Raw genomic sequence first — 19843 nt, 5'->3', positions numbered from 1 at the left:
AAGCACTACTTAGATGTATGGTATGAGTGCCTATACCATAACTGTGTACATGAATAGGCTCACATTTTATACTGGCAGCACTCAAATGTCAAGTTCCCAAAGAAAACCTCTGGATATGACGCTGAGCATAGATCCTCAGAGAGTTCTTTGACAGTGACCAGTATTAGAGAGTGTGAGAGTGATAACACCAAGTTTCACACCTGAGGCCTTGTACCACTAATAAGCCACATGACACTGGGAAGGGAAAGTTAATAATTGGGCCCAATTTAGACATTTCCTTTTAGGAATATAGGGGGAGATTTATCACAACCTGTGCAAAGGAAAAGTTGCCCAGTTGTCCATAGCAACCAATCAGATTTCTTCTTTCATTTTGCAGAGGCCTTGTTAAAAATGAAAGAAGCGATCTGATTGGTTTCTATGGGCAACTGGGCAACTTTTCCTCTGCACAGGTTTTGATAAATCTCCCCCATAGTCACTTTGTAGCCAAGGTTTAGACATTAAAAGAGTATTCCAGGATTTTTGGTTCTTTGAATGGAAGACAGGGGTAGAAAAGTTAGTCCAGTTACTAATATACTTTACTTACCTGTGTTTGGTTGCTGGTATCAAATTTCTTTGTCTTTCTTTTCCCCAAAGTTCATTTTCTGTAGCCTACAAAATGAGTGTTGTCTCAGCTTGCTGTGAGCTTTCCCAGCTTGATGTGTGGCCCGAGACATTACATCACAAGTCAGGTGCTAAAAGGGGACTTGAATGCTTCATCTGATGTGTGTGAAGCCAGCCCCCTGATGACGTTACCAGAACTCATGTGGATGCATTCATCATCACACAGATCCACAGCTTGTTTGTCAGGTTGTGCTGTGCTACAATGGGTGGGGAGACCGATGTGTGGGAGAGAAATAAGTCACCTCCCACCTTGAAACAAAGGATCCTGGGGATTGTAATCTGAGGGAGGCAAAAGAAACAGGAAGTAGCCCGTTTTCAAAAATAATCCAGCAGTGTGATGGAGGACACAGGACACGGTCATTTACCACCAACACAAGCACAGATCCTTGGTAAGCATTTGCATTACTTTATGACACTTAAAGGGGTACTACACTGGAAAACATTTTTTTTAAATCAACTGGTGCCAGAAAGTTAAACAAATTATTTCTATTAAAAAATCTTAATCTTTCCAGTACTTATCAGCGGCTGTTATGATCCACAGGAAGTTCTTTTCTTTTTGAATTTCCTTTCTGCCTGACCACAGTGCTCTCTGCTGACACCTCTGTCCATTTTAGGAACTGTCCAGAGCAAGATAAGTTTTCTATGGGGATTTGCTCCTACTCTGTACGGTTCCTAAATGGACAGAGGTGTCAGCAGAGAGCACTGTGGTCAGACAAAAAGGAGATTCAAAAAGAAAAGAACTTCCTGTGGATCATAACTGTAGCTGATAAGTACTGGAAGGATTAAGATTTTTTAATAGAAGTAATTTATAAATCTGTTTAACTTTATGGCACCAGTTGATTTAAAAAAAAAAAATTCCAGTGGAGTACCCCTTTAATATACCATAGTGATTAAAAAGTATACTGATACAAAAAATACCGTCACAACATGAAAAGAAAGAGTTTCAGATAATGACTGTTCTTGTCATTTAAATAGTATAACTAACGCTACTGATAACTTAATGTCTTTTTATTACAGAACTTTCTCTTATTTTTCCATTAAGAAACAATCTCGGCCCTTGCTGAGTCACTTTACACGCTTTAGTCTTCTGGACTACACAACCGGCACACACGTTTATTCACTAAAGACCATTAATAATCAATGAGCAGTAAAAACTGGTGTGAACATTCTGCATTACAGAAGGATCTGGCAGCGTTTCTGCAGGTTGTAAAGTGCAGGTCAGACATCATGCATCCTCAGTTATTGATTGTAGTGATGTGTAATGGTGATTATGTTAAGCTTATAGCGTATTTCCTAGACACTTTGCTATTTACTTGCTGTTAAAATTCTCAACATTTATACGTTTTTAATGTGACTGAAAAAACGTCCACTAGGTGGCTCTGTTCTGTTCCCTGCACAAGTCAAACAGTTAGTTTGGTCTCTTCCCGGCCTGGCAGGAGACCAAACTCAGGAAGTGCGTGCGCCTGCTGGGGAACGCCCACTTTCTCCTGCAAGGCGCTGACACAATGTGAGAAAGGGAAAAGGTATGATACAGAGCTTTTAAAAGCTAGGAAAAATAGTTTAAGGGTAGGAGGGGTGTTGGGAGCAGATAGGGAATATAATCTGAATTAGTTTAGAATGACAGATACTCTTTAACAAGATGTCGGAAAATATTTCAGAACTATTTTCTCTAAGGTTGGACTCTTCTCCCAGCAAACCTGTCAGATTTAACAAAGGTCTTTGACAGGGAGCACATGGTAAGTGAGCTGTAAGCGGCCCAGGGTCTGGTTCCGGTGGCAACGGGGCTGCTCTGCCAGTGGGCTGTTCCTCCTGTGGGCACTGGTGTTGGGGCGGTGGTGGTCGCCACTCAGTGCTGCGCCATTTTATGCTAGGGATGTTAGGGACCCACTACTTACAGGTGGCCATGACGTGGCTAGTGGGCTTGCACTTCATGATCATAAAGTACACTAACGACCTGTTAGTTTAAAGAATGTTGCTAAGAAGCCTTAGATCATCGTGCATGTTCTAGATTTGCATCCAAGTCAGTTTTTTCTCTATTTGAATTCACATTGAGGGACATTTATCAATGTTTGCTTATGTATTCTTTTTTTTAGTCATTTTTTCCTTACTTTTTTTTTGCTTATGTGTGACTTATTTATCAACTGGTTTCAGCCTGTTGATAATTTTCTTTCACGTAAGCAATTTTTCCTTTTTTACTTTGGTAGTAGCTTTTTCTGCTCCATGTTTGAGCTGGAGTAAATTTTGTAAATTTTTAACCCTTTTTTGAACAGTTGCGACTGTCGCAGTTAATAAATACCTGACTACCCGTAGTCCATTTTAAAATTATTACTACCTAGTTAATTTTTGGAAAACTTGCTTTTCTCGCTTTCCAGTCAAAATGTTGCACAAAAAAATCGCGTAGTCGCAGTTGCGACAATTTTGCGACAATTATAGTAAAGAAAACCTGACTAAACCCGTTGATAAATGTCCATAATTGTGTTTTCTATCTCTTTTTTGGTTTTTACATGGTCAGCACACCGCCACTTCCCCTCATCCCAGGCCTATATAAATTTGCGGGAAGCTGCATAAGGCACTATTCTTTCTGGCAGTCTCCCAGTCTCTGACTGGGAGCACATGGTAAGTGAGATTTTACACCTGTTCACACTGGTGCTGTGCTGTGTGGCATCCATTGCTGCTGTGGCCCCCTGTCTGGTTTGGGCAGCATTGGAGCTGCTCTGCCAGTGGACTGTTCCCCCTGTGGGCACTAGTGTTGCGACGGTGGTGGTCTCCTCTCAGTGCAGCCCCATTTTATGCTAGGGATGTTAGGGACCCGCTACTTACAGGTGGCCGTGACGTGGCTAGTGGGCTTGCACTTCATGATCATAAAGTACACTAACGACCTGTTAGTTTAACCCCTTAAGGACACAGGGTTTTTCAGTTTTTGCACTTTCGTTTTTTCCTCCTTACCTTTTAAAAATCATAACCCTTTCAATTTTCCACCTAAAAATCCATATTATGGCTTATTTTTTGCGTCACCAATTCTACTTTGCAGTGACATTAGTCATTTTACCCAAAAATTCACGGCGAAACAGAAAAAAAAATAATTGTGCGACAAAAATCAAAGAAAAAACGCCATTTTGTAACTTTTGGGGGCTTCCGTTTCTATGCAGTGCATATTTCGGTAAAAATGACACCTTATCATTATTCTGTAGGTCCATACGGTTAAAATGATACCCTACTTATATAGGTTTCATTTTGTCGTACTTCTGGAAAAAATCCTAACTACATGCAGGAAAATGTATACGTTTAAAAATGTCATCTTCTGACCCCTATAACTTTTTTATTTTTCCACGTACAGGGCGGTATCAGGACGCCGTGATCTGATTTTTTTTTTTTTCCGAGTGAATCAACTTTAATATATTGAACAGATTCACAGAACAAGACTTTGTCATCTAAGGAGCACTTGGAAAAAAGAATTGACCTGAGAATTTGATTTGGTTCAGGTAGTTCAAGCTATACAGCAGTATTTCAATCTTCTCACATAAAAATAAAATTTGTATTAGAAATGTTTTTTCATATCATTCAATACTTGCTTATAGCTTTATGCTCAGATTCTTCATTTTTTTTTTTTTCAAACGTAGAGTTTATTAAAGGAGATACTGAGTACACAGTATAACAGGCAAATAGTCCAAAAGATGGACCACAAACAGGGTGTTAATAAACCAACCATGGTAACAATAACATATAATATTAAGCCCTGTCCAGTTGTGAGCAGAGTGGACAACAATGAAAACATAGAGGGCGAAAGAAAGAGAGAGAGAGAGAAAAAAGGGGGGGCTTCAAGATAGCAAATAGAAAACGTGAGGGAGGAAGGGGGAGAAGGGGCAGAGATAGCAAAATAAAAGGAGTGGTGAATCAGGAAGGGAGGGGCAGGGGAAGAGGGAGGGAGCGGCTGGGGTAATGAAGAAGAAGTCGAGGTCAGACCAAATTGTAGAAAAGCAGGTGAGGTCGTAAAGTCCATCCATGGGCGCCAACGCAAGATATACTTGTCAGTGGTAGCATTAAGGTCTGCCAAACACTCTTCCAGACCCTGGATATGAAGTACTTCCCTAAACTAGTCCATAACCGTGGGAGGGAAGGTAAACTTCCACCATCTTGTTATAACTCTCCTGGCTGCCACCAGTAAAATACCTACAATACTTTTTCTCAATTTGTCTGCAGGACCAGGGAGCATTGAGAGAAGAAGGGCCTGAGGGGTATCTGCAACATGTCTGCCAGTAATAGCGTGTATCAAGTCTCGTACTGCTGACCAAAAAGGAGTCAGGGGCAGGTGTGCCATATGTGTATAAGCAATCCCGTATCTCCTCTGCACCTCCAGCATGTGGGTGAGACCGATGGATAGAAATGGTGGAGCAGAGCAGGAACTCTGTACCAACGAGAGATCAACTTATAATTTGTCTCCTGCAGGGCTACTGCCCTGGAGGACTTATGGCAGAGTAGGAAAGACGTTTCCCACTCCGCAATGCTATGGGAAGCATTCAAGTCTCTAGACCAACCAAGCTGGAAGGGCAGGAGGGACTGACTATTGAGCATAGAGTATAGCAACGAGAGCACATGGGTCAGGCCACTAGTAGATAAGCATAAATGTTCAAAAGCAGTAGGTTCCCTATGGAACTCGCCAGAGACCCGCCAAGTGCTGTAAAAATGCTTTAATTTGAGGTACTGAAAATTGTGTAAGGAGGACTGGGTCATATCACCAATGATGTCAGGCAGAGTTTTCAGAGAGGAGGACTGGAGAACCCGAGCCATGGGGAGGGGTGAGCAGCCGCTGTGAGAGGAGCCGGGAGTAAAGTCCAGGTTGTCAGTAATGGGAGTCAGTGGTCCCATAGGTTTAAGCAAACATGTTTTTATAGAGGTGGTGTGAGCAGGAATAGAGGAGGACTCTAGAGACAAACGGTAGGGAGGCCCTAGCAGCAGGCGTCCAATATGCTGGGCGGATCCAAGGAAGGGAGGTGATGGGATAACGGGCAAGGGTGTTTTCTATACAGACCCACAATTTGGCCCCAGAGGCACGGAACCCGTCCAGTATGCGGGCCGCTAAGGAGGCAAGGTAATAGGAGTAGGGGTCAGGAAAAGCGAGACCACCATTTGCTTTAGACTGTGCCAGTGCGCTTTTGGAAAGTCTATGTCGGCCCTTAGACCACACAAAGTTAGTAAAAAGTGCATTCAGAGGCTTAAAAAAGGCGCGGGAAAGCATAACTGGCAACGTCTGAAACAAATACAGCAGGCCGGGGAGCAAATTCATTTTCAGAATATTGATGCGGCCAATCCAGGAAAAATCTTTCTGCTCCCACCTGGAAAGATCACCCTTAATCCTAGTTAGAAGGGGAGATAGGTTCAGGTCAACAATCCGAGATAGATCTCTAGGGACAAGGACACCTAAATATTTAAAAGAAGATGGGTGCCAGGTAAAAGGAAACATTCCCTGAAGTCTGTGAGCCCTCAATGCATCCAGAGAAACATTCATAGCTACGCTCTTTGCTATATTAATCTTATAGTTGCTCAGCGCACTAAAGTCCTCAAGGACAGACAGGAGTGCCGGGAGTGACACCTCCGGGGTTGAGATATAAAGAAGGAGATTGTCCGCAAAGGCCGAGCATTTAATATGGAGATCTCCCACGTGTATCCCACAGATGTCAGGGTGGGATCTGATAGCTTGCAACAGGTGTTCCATTACCAAAACATAGAGCAAAGGGGACAGGGGGCATCCCTGCCTAGTACCATTATTTATAGGCAAGGGCATCGAAAGGGAACCATTCACCCTATTCCTTGCAGATGGCTTGTCATAGAGCACCATGATGCGGCTCAGGGCTATCGGGCCAAGGCCCAACTTTGCTGACACCCCTCTCATGAAGCCCCACCCTGTCGAAGGCCTTTTGGGCATCAAGCGACAGTATCATACATGGAAGATTGGTGGATTGAGCATGGTGAATGAGTGAAAAAGTTTTAAGAATGTTATCACGGGCCTCCCTAGAAGGGACAAAGCCCACCTGGTCCAGGTGCATCACGGACTCCAGGAGAGGGGTGAGGCGGGTAGCGATCATTTTAGCATAAATCTTGGCGTGTACATTAATGAGGGAGATAGGGCGGTAACTTTGGCACAAATTCAGGTCTTTGCCCTCCTTAGGGATCACAGTAATATGGGCAGCTAAGAAGGAGTTAGGGAAGCCAGTAGAGGGGGAGATGGCATTGAAGGCAGACAGCAAGGGATGAGACAGGTCCGATTGGAGTACTTTATAAAACCGGGAGGTGAATCCGTCTTGACCCTGGGACTTACCCGAGGGCGAGGAGGAAATAGCCGCATTCAATTCCTCTACCGTAAAGGGGGCCTCAAGACTAGCCAAGGTCTCAGGTGACAGGGAGGGGAGGGCAGTGCGATCCAGGAAGGATCGGACAGCCTGAGGGGAGGGAGGGGGAACACCTCCAATGCCAGATAAGTCATAAAGGCCAGAGTAGTAAGTGTGGAAACTAGCAAGGATCTGGGAGGTGAGGTGTTCCAACCCCCCCCCCCCCCCGTGGATTTTTAATAGAAGGTATATAAAGGGCAGCTCTCTTATCCCTCAGGGCCCTGGCAAGCAGCCTACACGTTTTATTGCCCCATTCATAGTGGGACGCAGAACACATCTGGCGAAACCTATTATGTTTCTTGTCAATCAGGACCTGCACCTCCTTCCGTACTCTAAGGAGTTCCCGCAAGTCCTCATCAGCAAGGGTGCGTCTATGATGGGTTTCTAGCATGTGGAGTTGTGTGAGGAGGGTGATGCGTTTATAAGACGCCTCTCTCTTACGTCTGGCACCATGGCGAATGAGGACACCCCGAAGTAAGCATTTCAACGCCTCCCACTGGGTCTGCGGCGACGTGGTTTCAGAGGCAAGAGCGAGAGCCAAGGTAGCAATTTCAGTATTGAGGTCTGAGACACAGAGGGGGTCCAGCAAGAGTGATTCATTCAGCCTCCAGGTGAACTCCCTCTGAGGTGCGGCAGGGAGGCTTAGGGTGCAAGAAGCAGGGGCGTGATCCGAATGGATCATAGGATCAATGGACCCAGACCGGAGGGTGGGAAGTAGGTGATGAGAAATCATGATATAATCAAGTCTAGAATACACTCTCCTCGCATGCGAAAAAAAGGAGTAGTCGCGGTCACTCGGGTGGAGGAGGCGCCACGTATCACAAAGCTGATGGGCATGAAGAGAGCGCTTAATCCCTCTCAATGCAGCGAAGGAGAGTGCACTAGCGCCTGAAGAGGTGTCAGTCAGAGGGTTCAGGGGGACATTGAATTCACCACAAACCATGAGCAAACCTTAGGAGAAGGCATTAAGGTCCTCCAGAGTCCTCTCTAAAAAAGATCTTTGGCCATGGTTAGGGGCCTAGATGGAAGCCACCGTATATTCTCGGCCCTGCAAAAAGAATTTAACAAACACATAGCGGGCCTCAGGGTCGGTCCGTGTATCAATGATCTGTACAGGCAGTGATTTATGAAAAAATACGGCTACACCTTTCGCTTTCTGGGAGGGGGAACTACTGTGTACCCATGTCGGGTAGTATCTATTTTGGAAGGCCGACAGTTGGTGGCGGAAGTGCGTCTCTTGCAGGCACACTATCTGGGACCTCTGTTTGTGAAAGTGATACAAGATTTTAGCCCGTTTCCCGGGAATATTGAGACCCTGCGCATTCAGGGAAGAAACCCTGAGCGTGGCCATAGGGAAGAGTGTTCACCTATTAGGGTACCGAGCACCCCAGGGGGAGGAAAGAGAGAGAAAAAATTAAAATAAAAAAGGGGGGGGGGAAGAGGCGGCAAGAAGGGGAAAGAAGCAAAGAAAAGGGGGAGAAATGAAAAAACAGAGAAGGGAAAGGGAGAGGGAAGAGCTCACTGCTGAGCGGGGGTTAAGAGCCTACACAGCCTCCTAGAAAAGAAAAGCCAAAAGGCAATAAAGCGGAGCCAATACAACTACAGGCAACCTACGTGAGGCATAGGAACAAGGGTGATACTGACAACGAAAACCACTGCAAACCGGAGGGAAAAAAACAACGATGAGTTTGCATTGTCCGTATGACCGCCACAATTAAAGACAGCATGAAACCGAAAAACAGTATACTGGGGAGGAAAATTCTGCATATAATAGAAAACAATAACCATAAGAGCTAACAAAAAAATATACTCATCAATCCTGTTGGTAGAGGGGGAAGTCCCAGGGGTGCAAGATCACTAGACAAGTCCAGGGACCAAGTCCCAACAGGGCGCAGCTCATGGGGAGCGTTGCGAACTCCGCCTGGAGCAGGAGGAACTCTGAGGACGTCTTCTGGCCCTTTGAGAATGAGGAGTAGCAGAATTAAGGGAAGAGACTATTCCCTGGCATGCATCAGGTGAGGATTGGAAGTACGGGTTATCCTGCAGGTCATTCCATTGCGGTAGTTCCATAGGAGGTAGTCCCAGTGTTTGGAAGAACTGAGGCAAGTCCGTAGGGCGACGCAGCGTGACCAGCTTATCGTCCATACGAACCGAGAGGGTGAAGGGGATGCCCCAGTGGTAAGGGATGTTGCGGTTCTGAAGGAGGGCAAGCAATGGTTTGAGGGAAGCGCGGAGGCGCAGGGTATGACGGGAAAGATCAGGAAACAGTTGCAGGCGAGTCCCTTCAAAGTCCACGTCCCTGTCTGGCCTTTTGCAGGATTTCTTCTTTCACCGCATAATAGTGCAAGCGACAGATCACATCCCTTGGTTTAGAGGGGTCAGGGTTCTGGAGACGCAGGGCCCTATGTGCCCTGTCCATTTCAATTGGCGCTCGGGCCGGACGGTTGAGAATGAAGTTGAACAGTCCTGTAAGCGTTTGATGAAGCTCCTGTGGGCGCACCGATTCCGGGAGACCCCTGATCCGGATATTATTCAGGCGGTTTCGGTTCTCTAAATCGTCAAATTGTGCGTGGAGGAGTTGTTGGTGTTGGACATGGGTGGTCAGGTCTTGACGGAGAGAGTGAACAGTTTGTTGGACAGATTCCTTGAATGCCTGAAGTTCGTGCACAGTATTACGCAAAGAGTCCACCTCTGACTGTACCACCTGCAGGTCCTGTATCCAGGCGGATTTCAGCTCCGTGGTCAGGGAAGCAAGGTCTTGCTTGGAGGGTATTAGTGTAAGGAACGCCTGCAGTTCCGGGTGATCCTTCAGGATTGAGTGCGCTGTAGTGACAGAAGGAGCAATCGGGCACTGAGGGTCAGATAAAGCAAACGTGTGGCCGGCTGGTAAGGGCAAGGTGGAGGCCATTCCAGGTGGGACAGTCACCAGTGTGGGAGCAGGAGGGCCACCCCCCTCCACCAAGGGCCAAGAGGACCCACTTGAGGACCCCCATGATGGAGCTGGGGAGGCAGGCTTTCCAGGGGCCGGGGAGAGTGGAGGGCCCAGGGGGTCCAGCAGCCTCTTGGCGTCCAGGGCTGAAAGGGCCTGGAGGGAGAGGTCACATACCTCCAGTTGTTGCAGAGTGGAGGTGGAGGCAGGTGCAGGGGGCTCCATAGAGCTGAACAGCAGGGGAGACCCCTGAGGTGAATGTGCATGTCCGGTGCAGGGAATCTGCACCGGAGACTCCGGAGTGACGGCCGCCAGCTCGGTCTGGTCCTCCGGGACCTGGGCGGACCAGGACTCTAAGGCCAAGCCTTGGAGAGGTTTCTGCTGGGCCCCGGGAGGGGTATCCGACAGCAGAGGAGTTGCGGTCCGGGAGATAGCTGGGGAGATGGCAGCTGCCGGGCTGAGGAGACGGTGGGCAGGGCTAACTACACGGAGCGCAGCCGGTGAGGAGACAAGGCCCGAGTGCAGGGAAGGACCTGGACCACGCACTCAGGGGACCCCAAGTCCATAAGAGGCACCAGAGAGGTAAGCTGGGGCTCCTTGGACTCACCCCCTGATGTCTGCTGTGCACTTCGCTGAGGCTCAGGTGTCAGTAGAGGGGAGCGTGAGGGAGCTACTTCGGCCGCTCCTGCTTGTTGCGCTCTGCGGTGCGAAGATGGCGGCGCCTGGCTGGGGGCGCACTGCTCCAGAAGCCCAGGTCCTCCAGGAGCGGGGTAAGATAATTAGAAATGGGAACCCCCGAGGCAGCAGGGGCTCCCCCAGTCTTAGACTTGGGTTTATGTCGGCGATTGGTCATGTTTAGCCACTAAAACCCCAACAAAAAGGCTGTCAGGGACGGAGCTCAGCAAGTGTATGTCCTTACAGTAGCATGGCCGGACACACCCCCTGATCTGAAGTTTTTATCGGTACCATTTTTGTTTTGATCAGACTTTTTTATCACTTTTTATTCATTTTTTAATGGTATAAAAAGTGACCATAAATACGCTTTTTTGGAATTTTTTTACGGGTACGCCAATGACTGTGCGGTTTAATTAACAGTATATTTTTATAGTTCGGACATTTACGCACGGGGCAATACCACATATGTTTATTTTTATTTTTATTATGGGAAAAGGGGGGTGATTCAAACTTTTTTTTTAACACTTTTTTTTTGCAGTGTTATAGCTCCCATAGGGACCTATAACACTGCACACACTTATCTTTTACAAAGATCACTGGTGTGTATTAACACGCCTGTGATCAGTGTTATCGGCGCTTGACTGCTCCTGCCTGAATCTCAGGCACGGAGCAGTCATTCGTCGATTGGACACCGAGGAGGCAGGTAAGGGCCCTCCCGGTGTCCTGTAAGCTGTTCGGGACGCCGTGATTTCACCGCGGCGGTCCCGCACAGCCCGACTGAGCAGCCGGGTTACTTTCACTTTCACTTCAGACGCGGCGATCAGCTTTGATTGCCGCGTCTGAAGGGTTAATACAGGGCATCACCGCGATCGATGATAGCCGCCGGGACCGACCCGATATGACGCGGGGACACCGCGTGACCCCGCGGCATATCGCGGGAGCAGGCGAAGGACGTAAATACGTCCTTCGTCGTTAAGGGGTTAATGAATGTTGATGAGAAGGTTAGATCATTGTGCATGTTGTAGATGTGCGACCATGTCTGTTTGTTCCTCTATTTGAATCTACAGTAAGTAAGCTGTCAATAACATGCTTGTCAGTCTGGGCCCAGGAGTTCAAAGAGTAATAGTCCTCATATTCTCCGATGTGTTTTAATTGTGTGTTCCACCTCTAGTTTGGTGTTATCATGTATGTGCCCCCACATAGTTTTTTAGGTGTGAATGGCTAGTAAGAACAGTGTCACAGTCGTGAGCATTGCGGTGCTGAGTGCTGTGCTGCAACATTGGTAGATAGTGTTGATTGGCACCAGAAGTGTGTGAGGGTGTGTAGAGTGACTGTCGTGAGGGCCAGAAGAGCCTGCTCTGGGTGTGTGAGTGGAGTAGTCCCTGATACAGTCCCCAAGGAGCATGCCAGTGGGAAGAGGCTTGAGACAAGTGGAGCTGTGAGGTCTCTAAGTAAGTGGAGCGGATGGGATTGGCCTCATTAAATATAAAATAGTCACTGCTTTAAACCTAACAATTCCATGAAGAACGTATAACTAAAATATTCCATTTTGCACAATATTTGCTTCTTCAGTAGTGATGAGAAGCAGGGGCAATATTCAAATTCGAATATATGGACGAATATTCATCCTGTGTTCGTGAAATTCGCATATTCGCTATGTTTGTTCCCTTTTTTTTTCCATGCAAAAATTTATGAAATTCTCATAGTGCGCATGAGCGATTACATCTTTCACCTAATAGCAGGGAGGGATCAGTGTCCTCTGAAAGTGCTGATATTTGCGAATATTTGCATATTCGAATATACGAAATATTTGCACTCCACACCGACTCACACAGTAAATAATACTGGAGCCTTCTTTGGAGCACAAGCTGGAAGCAGGGAGGGATGATCCCTTTTTTATTTACACAGTACACATCATTGTTGTGATGTGTACTGTGAAGAAAAAAAAAGAATATTCATCATTACGAATATATATCGCTATATTCTGAATATTCGTGAAATCGAGAAGTGCCAATATTCGTGGTAAAAATTTGCATTTCGAATATTCGTGGTCAACACTATTCTTCTGACTGCTCTAGAATGCTCTATAGAGATGTATATTGACAGGTCTGGGTGGTATCCTTCTTCTGATATGCCTTGTTCATATATTCGATTACTACAATGGCTTCACCTTTATTGGATGGTTTGATAACTAATACTTTATATTGCACCAATTGACTGCACATAAGCAGTGTCCATGCCCCATGCCTATGTATGGGTAATGTACTCAGCTGTACTTGGTTAGTACAGAATGTTGGTCAGATGCCCACTCCCCTATTGTAAGTTTTTTAATGCCAATTTGCACATGATTGTTGTGTATGATAATGTAGATGCACTACATAGTATGATCAAGTACCGTGATCCGTGTGGAATGTATTGACACTATTATGTAATATCCCGGTACCAATTATCCAGCTGCTGTCCTAGAAATTGTCATGTGACCGAGAGAAAAAAGATTTTTCATATGATGTTAATATTTATGAGATATTGAAAGTTTATTGCAAATGTATTTATTTGCAATGCATCATATTTATTGCATACACTGTGGTCCCAAAAACCTGTTACTCAGTGTGTACATATTTTCTAGCTTTTGTTATGGCTAAGCCTATACATAGATTACATGTGTTATCACTAGGTGATATTCTGTATACAACCAATTCACTGTTCCTGCCCACGCTGTGAGGATAAAGTGCATAAGTTCTTCATCTCCAAAAAGGAGTTTTTCGTCTTTTCGTCAGAGAGAAGAAGGCTGAACAAGGGTCTCTCTTCCATACACGAATCTCTCTTTGGCATCAGGCTGGAATTATTGTTGCTTGGCTGTCACTTCAGGAAAGTTTACCTGCCCACATTCCTACGGCTACAGGTTGCAAGCCATCAGTCACCATCATGTGGGTAAAGAAACCATCAAATCTACATATTGCACCACAATAAGCCAACCTGTGAAGATCCTCATAAGTAATTTTAGTAAATTGGACTGAGAACATATTCAACTCTGAACATTCCCATCTTCATCTGCACTAGTCATTACACGTACATGTGCTTAAAAGCACCAGAGATATTGCTAAATTCAGTAAAGCTACTAGAAACGCATCATTTAAAGGGAGAGTGACTAAATATCTGATCATCTGGCTCAAAGAGCTGTAACATTCCAAGTTGTGCTAAAGCAACCCTATTATATTAGATTTACACAAGAAATTCTGTAAAGTTGTTTCACAGAATTCCAGTGTCCAGAGGTCTCATCCCTGCACTTTGTACCACAGGAACAACTTAATTTTCATAAAAGCCAGTGGGGTTCACAGGGAACACCAAGTTAGCTACACTACCCTGCCATGTGACATATTAGTTGAAGGACTACTACCGTAGACTTTTGGTCTTGGATCTTGGCCTGGAGCTGCATGCACTCATCTGTAATTTCTTTTTTTTTTCTATTTAGATAGATAGAACTTATTGAAGAAAAAATTGCTTTAGAAACATTATGAGTCCTGTCCATATACATGGTAAAAATGAACAGACATTCATTCCCATGGCTCCTGCTCTGCACTGTTTCCCAAAATCTAATTTAAAATGATAAACGTAAATTGGAATATTATTAAAATTTAATAACACATTTAAAATGGAAATGAATGTGATGTTTGAGTATGCAGAGATGCTTCACGCCGCAATATAAAATGCAGCTGTAATGTGAAGATAAAACAATCATAGGGCCAAACTACTTATAGGGGTTTTCCAGGAGGTTATTTTTGAAGGTCTTTCCTTAGGATAAGTTATCAATATCAGATCAATAGAGATCCTACTCCTTTCATTAATCACCTGGGAAGGTTTGTTCCACCAGATACAGCTTAAAGGGGTACTCCTGTGCCCTAGCGTTCTGAACATCGGGTTCAGAAGTCTTGGACTAGCGGCCGTGGTCACGATATCATGACCACGCCCCCTCCATTGATTTCTATGGGAGGGGGCGTGGTGCCTCCCATAGATATCGATGGAGGGGGCATGGCCGTCACATCGCAGATGCTGCTCCAAGCCTTCTGAACCAGATGTTCAGAAGGCTGGGGCACGGGAGTACCCCTTTAAAGCATTGAGTAGCAGCTGTACCTGGTATTACAGCTAATACTGTTGAAGTGAATGCGAGGATCTCCAACACCGGTACAGCCGCTGCAACATGTATAGAACACCATAGTATTTTAAGTTAGCTGATCAGTGGGGTGCAGGACGAAAACAACCATGGCAGGGTATTGATGACCCATCCTATGGAAATCCAATGGAAGTCCTAAAATAGTTTTTTTTTTTTATGAATGTAACATTTCTTCCGTGTAAGGCTTATCCTAGGGATATGTGTCAGTACATTGACTAAACTTCTGCTAAAAACACAACCTACTGGCACACATTTGGCTTTTATAAAATACCTGCACATTTCTGTTTTAGTAAATACTTGTACTCTTTATAAAATACCAATTTTGGAGACTCTTTTCCTAAAGTGTACCGTTACTTGAAAAAACTTTTGACATTTCCCAGAATCTGAGTGTTCAGACCATGACCGATCTCTAGAATCAGTCGGTAGAAGGGAATGAAGCTAAGCACTCCTCTCCCTGCCTTCTGAGCATGTGACCAAGACAAACCCATGGGCTTACATTAAATGTTTGTCTTGGTTGGGTGACACAGGAAACGCACCTATTGCAGACTTCTCCAGGCTTATTCTCATGAACGGCGGAGGTCTAACACGCGGGAGTCAGATCCCAACCGATCAAAAATGTTAATATATCCTAGAGACATGTCAAAAGTCCCTGATATATGATATACACCAGTAGCTCCGGGTCTTAAAGGGGTGCTCCACTGGCCAGTGTTTGGAAGTAAATTTTCCGAATGCTGTTTTCGCACTGCGGGGGTCGGCCACACCCCTCGTGACATCACAGCCTGCACCTCACTGCAAGTCTATGGGAAGGGTTGTGATGGCTGTCACGCCCCCTCCCATAGACTTACTTGGAGGGGGCATGGCCGTGATATCACAAGGAGCATGACCGACCCCCACAGTGCGCAAACAGCATTCGGAACATTTACTTCTGAACGCTGGCCAGTGGAGTACCCCTTTAAAAACCTGATCCAAAAATACAAGAGATTGCAGGCCACAGCACCAGTAATGAACAACTCTGTTTCTTATAGAAAGAGCTGTGATTTATTGGTTCCCCAAATGCAATGTTTCTGCTAGGTGTTAGCCTTTATCAAGCATGTACAAAATAAGTGAAATGCATGAATGTATATACAGAGATTAACATTCATTGGATAGTGCACATTTGTTCAAAATCTCAAATCAATGTAAAACACCTCCCCTCACTTTCTATTGGTTACATTGTATATCACGGTTACTATTGTCAAGACCAACCGGGGGGACAGCGAGAGTGAGCCCTAAACTGACCCTAAAAACACTCTCCCTGCATACTTGCCCATTTACCCTAAGTGGAGAATCGACAACCTGGAGCCGGTCATTCCCTGCGCTACAGTGCAGTGGCGTAAAAACAAATAATATACATAGTTGGTCACAGGCCAGAAACAGAAAACTACCAGACAACCAGATATACCAGACAGGATACAAATACTAACAGGGCAGAATATAGTGTATAAACTAACAGTTCACAAACCGGAATCCAGTTACACAGCAGACATGGATAAATGAACAAGACTAGGTATGGAACTGGTATACAGCAGAACCCAAGAAATGCAGGGGATGAACTTAAGAACTGAGAGCTAAAACACTAAACTGATCAGGAACATAGGACACTGTTCACATTGGGACACTGAACAAACAAACTGGACACCCCACTCCACAAAATGAGTAGCCATTATAATAAAGCCAAATAGACTACTGGCCATCGGGCACACTCCACCGTGTGATCAGGATGCTGATCCAGTAGGAAACAGAAATATAATACATGAAACTCTAGACCAGAACTAGATGAGTTTAAATAGACTCCAGGATACCAAACAGGAATTATTACATACAAAGCACAGGTAACAAGCAAGACTAAAACCGGACGAGTCTGAACAGACTCCAAGATACCAAACAGGAATAATTAGATACTGAGCACAGGTAACTCTAGACTAACACAGTGTGACACAGACTAAGCAGAACAGACATACTAATCCTAAAACCGACAAATGTAACACAGACTAAAATACAATAAACAAAACTATTTAACCATGGCTAAAACTCAGATAAAATCACAAGATAAATACAAGGTAAATGCTCAAGCAGACTTGAAAGTGTATTGCACAATAACCAGCGAAGAATGCAGGAGAACTTTGGTTAAAATAGACACACCCCAGATCTCATTGGTTCTGAGCATTAACCATTCCCAATCCAGGGAGAATGGCAAACTGCTCAGAAAAGACTAGTGTGTGTGTGAATACACACCAAAACAGAAAAATACAAAAACAAATAAATGGACACTACAACTATAGTAACCACAATGTTTATAAAAGTGTAAAGTGCAATGTGCGAGTACTGTACATTCATAAAGTTTAGGTGCCTGCTCTAGGCCCAGCTGCTCGGGTGATGCTTTAATATTCATTATGGTCTTTGTCTGTTAATTTATATTGTTTTGCACTGTACCTTTAAGAAAGGTAGAGGATATTTGTTAGGAGGCATGATGCAGAGTGACCCTGATTGCCCTATGGGAGGCCCCCTAGCTAGGCCACATATAGAGTAGGGGGGGGAGCAATTCATTTGTTAGTTGATTCTGTGTGCAGAACTCAGTGTGAGCTACAGTGTGGAGAATAGAGTGTGAGGTGATTCAAGGGAATCCTAAAGCAAATCTTCAAGCAAGTGACCGCGCCATTCTGCAAGTGTTCCCCATCCAGGAGAAGTCAGAAATTCCTGATTTTGAGCATAATACCCTATGAGTCGAAGGGCCACACAGTGATAGTTCATACCCTGACGGTGTAGCGTTACTTGGACACTATCAGAACCCTAGTCAGCGTAGGAGGCATCAGAATTAAGTCTAAAGTCCCAAGTAAAAGCTACAAGTCACAGCAAGTCTACAGGGCTCCCAAGGGCTACTCTACATCTCCTCAACTCTAATCTGCGCTGTGAGGATTGTAACATTTACTCCTGCCTTAGTAAAGCCAGTTATCTGTAACCTGGCATCAGTGTATTTATTATCCCATACCTGGCCCAGGAAAAGCTGTTGTATCCTCAGACTGTGTAGGTTAACAGTGCCCTGGCATCACAAAGTGATACATCTAACTACCCTGAGCCACAACCTTGCACTACAGGGAAAAACACTAGTGTGCCATCTCACACTTCTTATAATTAACAAGATCGCTAAAAATACTCACATAATAAAGATATCACGATTCCTAACCATATGTTTAAACAAATACACTGCGCAGATGCAGTGTCTCTCCGCCCCCCTACTTACTTATAGGGCCTTGTTGCAGAGAGTCATACCCATACCCTTACTAGTCTCTACAATCACATTGCGACTGCGCCAACTAGAGGAGCATGTGCAATGTGTCACAAGCTTCAGGCAGATGTCACATGATCGGGTCTCCGCTAATACAATTACATTGCGGCTGCGCCAACTATAGGCGCATGTGCAATAAATCCCCAGCTGGTAATGATTGATAATAGCTCCATCATTTCTAACTTACATTGTGTATAGATTCTCTAAAACTATAGTTAAAAAAAAGCCAAAGTCATTTATGATTGTAGGTGTAAGTTAAGCATTTTTCTACACCTTTTTTTTTTTTTGTGTGCTGATAATGTGTAGGAGCACCACATTTATTAAATGGTCAGAGAGCATTGGATACATTTTGTGCAGGTCACATTTTCTGAAATTTTTCTCTCTCTAAGCTAAGTCTGGGCTGGTGTAGTTTTAGAGACTTTTCAGTGGCTTTGCGACTTTTTTGCGCCTTTTCACAAAAAGGCGCAGTTCATAAAACCCGTCCATATCATGTGTATTGCCAAAATCAGTGGATTGCCACTCAAAATCAGCAGAAATGTGTAAACCAAAAGTCACAAAAAAGGCGCAAATAAACCTTGCTTGCGCCATTTTTGTGCCTTTCGTAGACACAAAAAACAGTCCAAAGACAATGATAAATTAGCAAATAAGTTCATTTAAGTTTTAGCGACACACATCCAGGTCCCAGCCTATCCAGGGGCTTACAAAAGACCGATATGTATAATAAAGATTATGAAAAAACACAGTGAATATGATATGGGGTTTATGCAAGCAAAATTGGGGCCTACATTTTTTGGGGGAAACCAAATGTGGAATAAGCTATACATGGGTTATACATACAACAAAATCAAAAGATGAAATATTAATATTTTTAATTCAAAATCACATTTAAATATACAGTGGAAGTGACATAGCAATATTGATCACCACATTACATTCATCGTAGCTTGTGGTGAGAAATAAATATACGACTCAAGACTGAGCCTCTGCTAGAGACTATGGGTAGAATTTATTAAAATAGGTTGTTCTCTGTTTGTTCAGCATGTTTTCTGGTTGGAATTTTGTCTTTAAGGCATATGGTATCTTTCTGGAGTCAGCACAAGCAGTCTTCTAAGTGTGGTTGGAGATGATGCGGGTTTGCAGCATTTGGGGGCTAGTTGCGTTAGCAAAATGAACCTTTTTTGAAAAGTCACACATAGTACATTACCAATGCCTAACCAAACCATATAGTCAGCAGCTTTAGAAGAAGATGACTGCGCTTAAAGGGGTATTCCAGGAAAAAACTTAATTTTTTTTTATATCAACTGGCTCCAGAAAGTTAAACAGATTTGTAAAATACTCCTATTAAAAAATCTTAATCCTTTCAATAATTATCAGCTGCTAAAGTTGAGTTGTTGTTTTGTATCTGGCAACAGTGCTCTCTGCTGACATCTCTGCTTGTCTTGGGAACTGCACAGAGTAGAAGAGGTTTGCTATGGGGATTTGCTTCTAAACTGGATGGTTCCCGAGACACGTGTCATCAGAGAGCACTTAGACAGAAAAGGACAACTCAACTTCAGAAGCTCATAAGTACTGAAATGATTACGATTTTTTAATAGAAGTAATTTGCTAATCTGTTTAACTTTCTGGAGCCAGTTGATATATAAAAAAAAAAGTTTTTTCCTGGATAACTCCTTTAACCATTGCGACAAAAATACATG

At 44.3% G+C, this 19843-nt stretch overlaps 2 long non-coding RNA genes across 2 annotated transcripts in view; one reads left to right on the top strand and one right to left on the bottom strand.

Moving 5' to 3' along the window:
* LOC130284754 (uncharacterized) overlaps positions 1-19843 on the bottom strand; it is a 109248-nt gene that overhangs the window by 74346 nt on the left and 15059 nt on the right. The window lies entirely within an intron of this gene.
* LOC130284753 (uncharacterized) lies at positions 948-4126 on the top strand. The gene is made up of 3 exons (XR_008847134.1): positions 948-1049; positions 1678-1877; positions 3998-4126. It is a non-coding gene; the product is annotated as an uncharacterized LOC130284753 (long non-coding RNA).

This window comes from Hyla sarda, chromosome 8, assembly GCF_029499605.1.
Source record: "Hyla sarda isolate aHylSar1 chromosome 8, aHylSar1.hap1, whole genome shotgun sequence".
In the NCBI taxonomy this organism is placed as follows: domain Eukaryota; kingdom Metazoa; phylum Chordata; class Amphibia; order Anura; family Hylidae; genus Hyla; species Hyla sarda.
The sequence above is the reverse complement of the archived record's forward strand: the minus strand, read 5'-3'. Positions and strand labels throughout refer to the sequence as shown.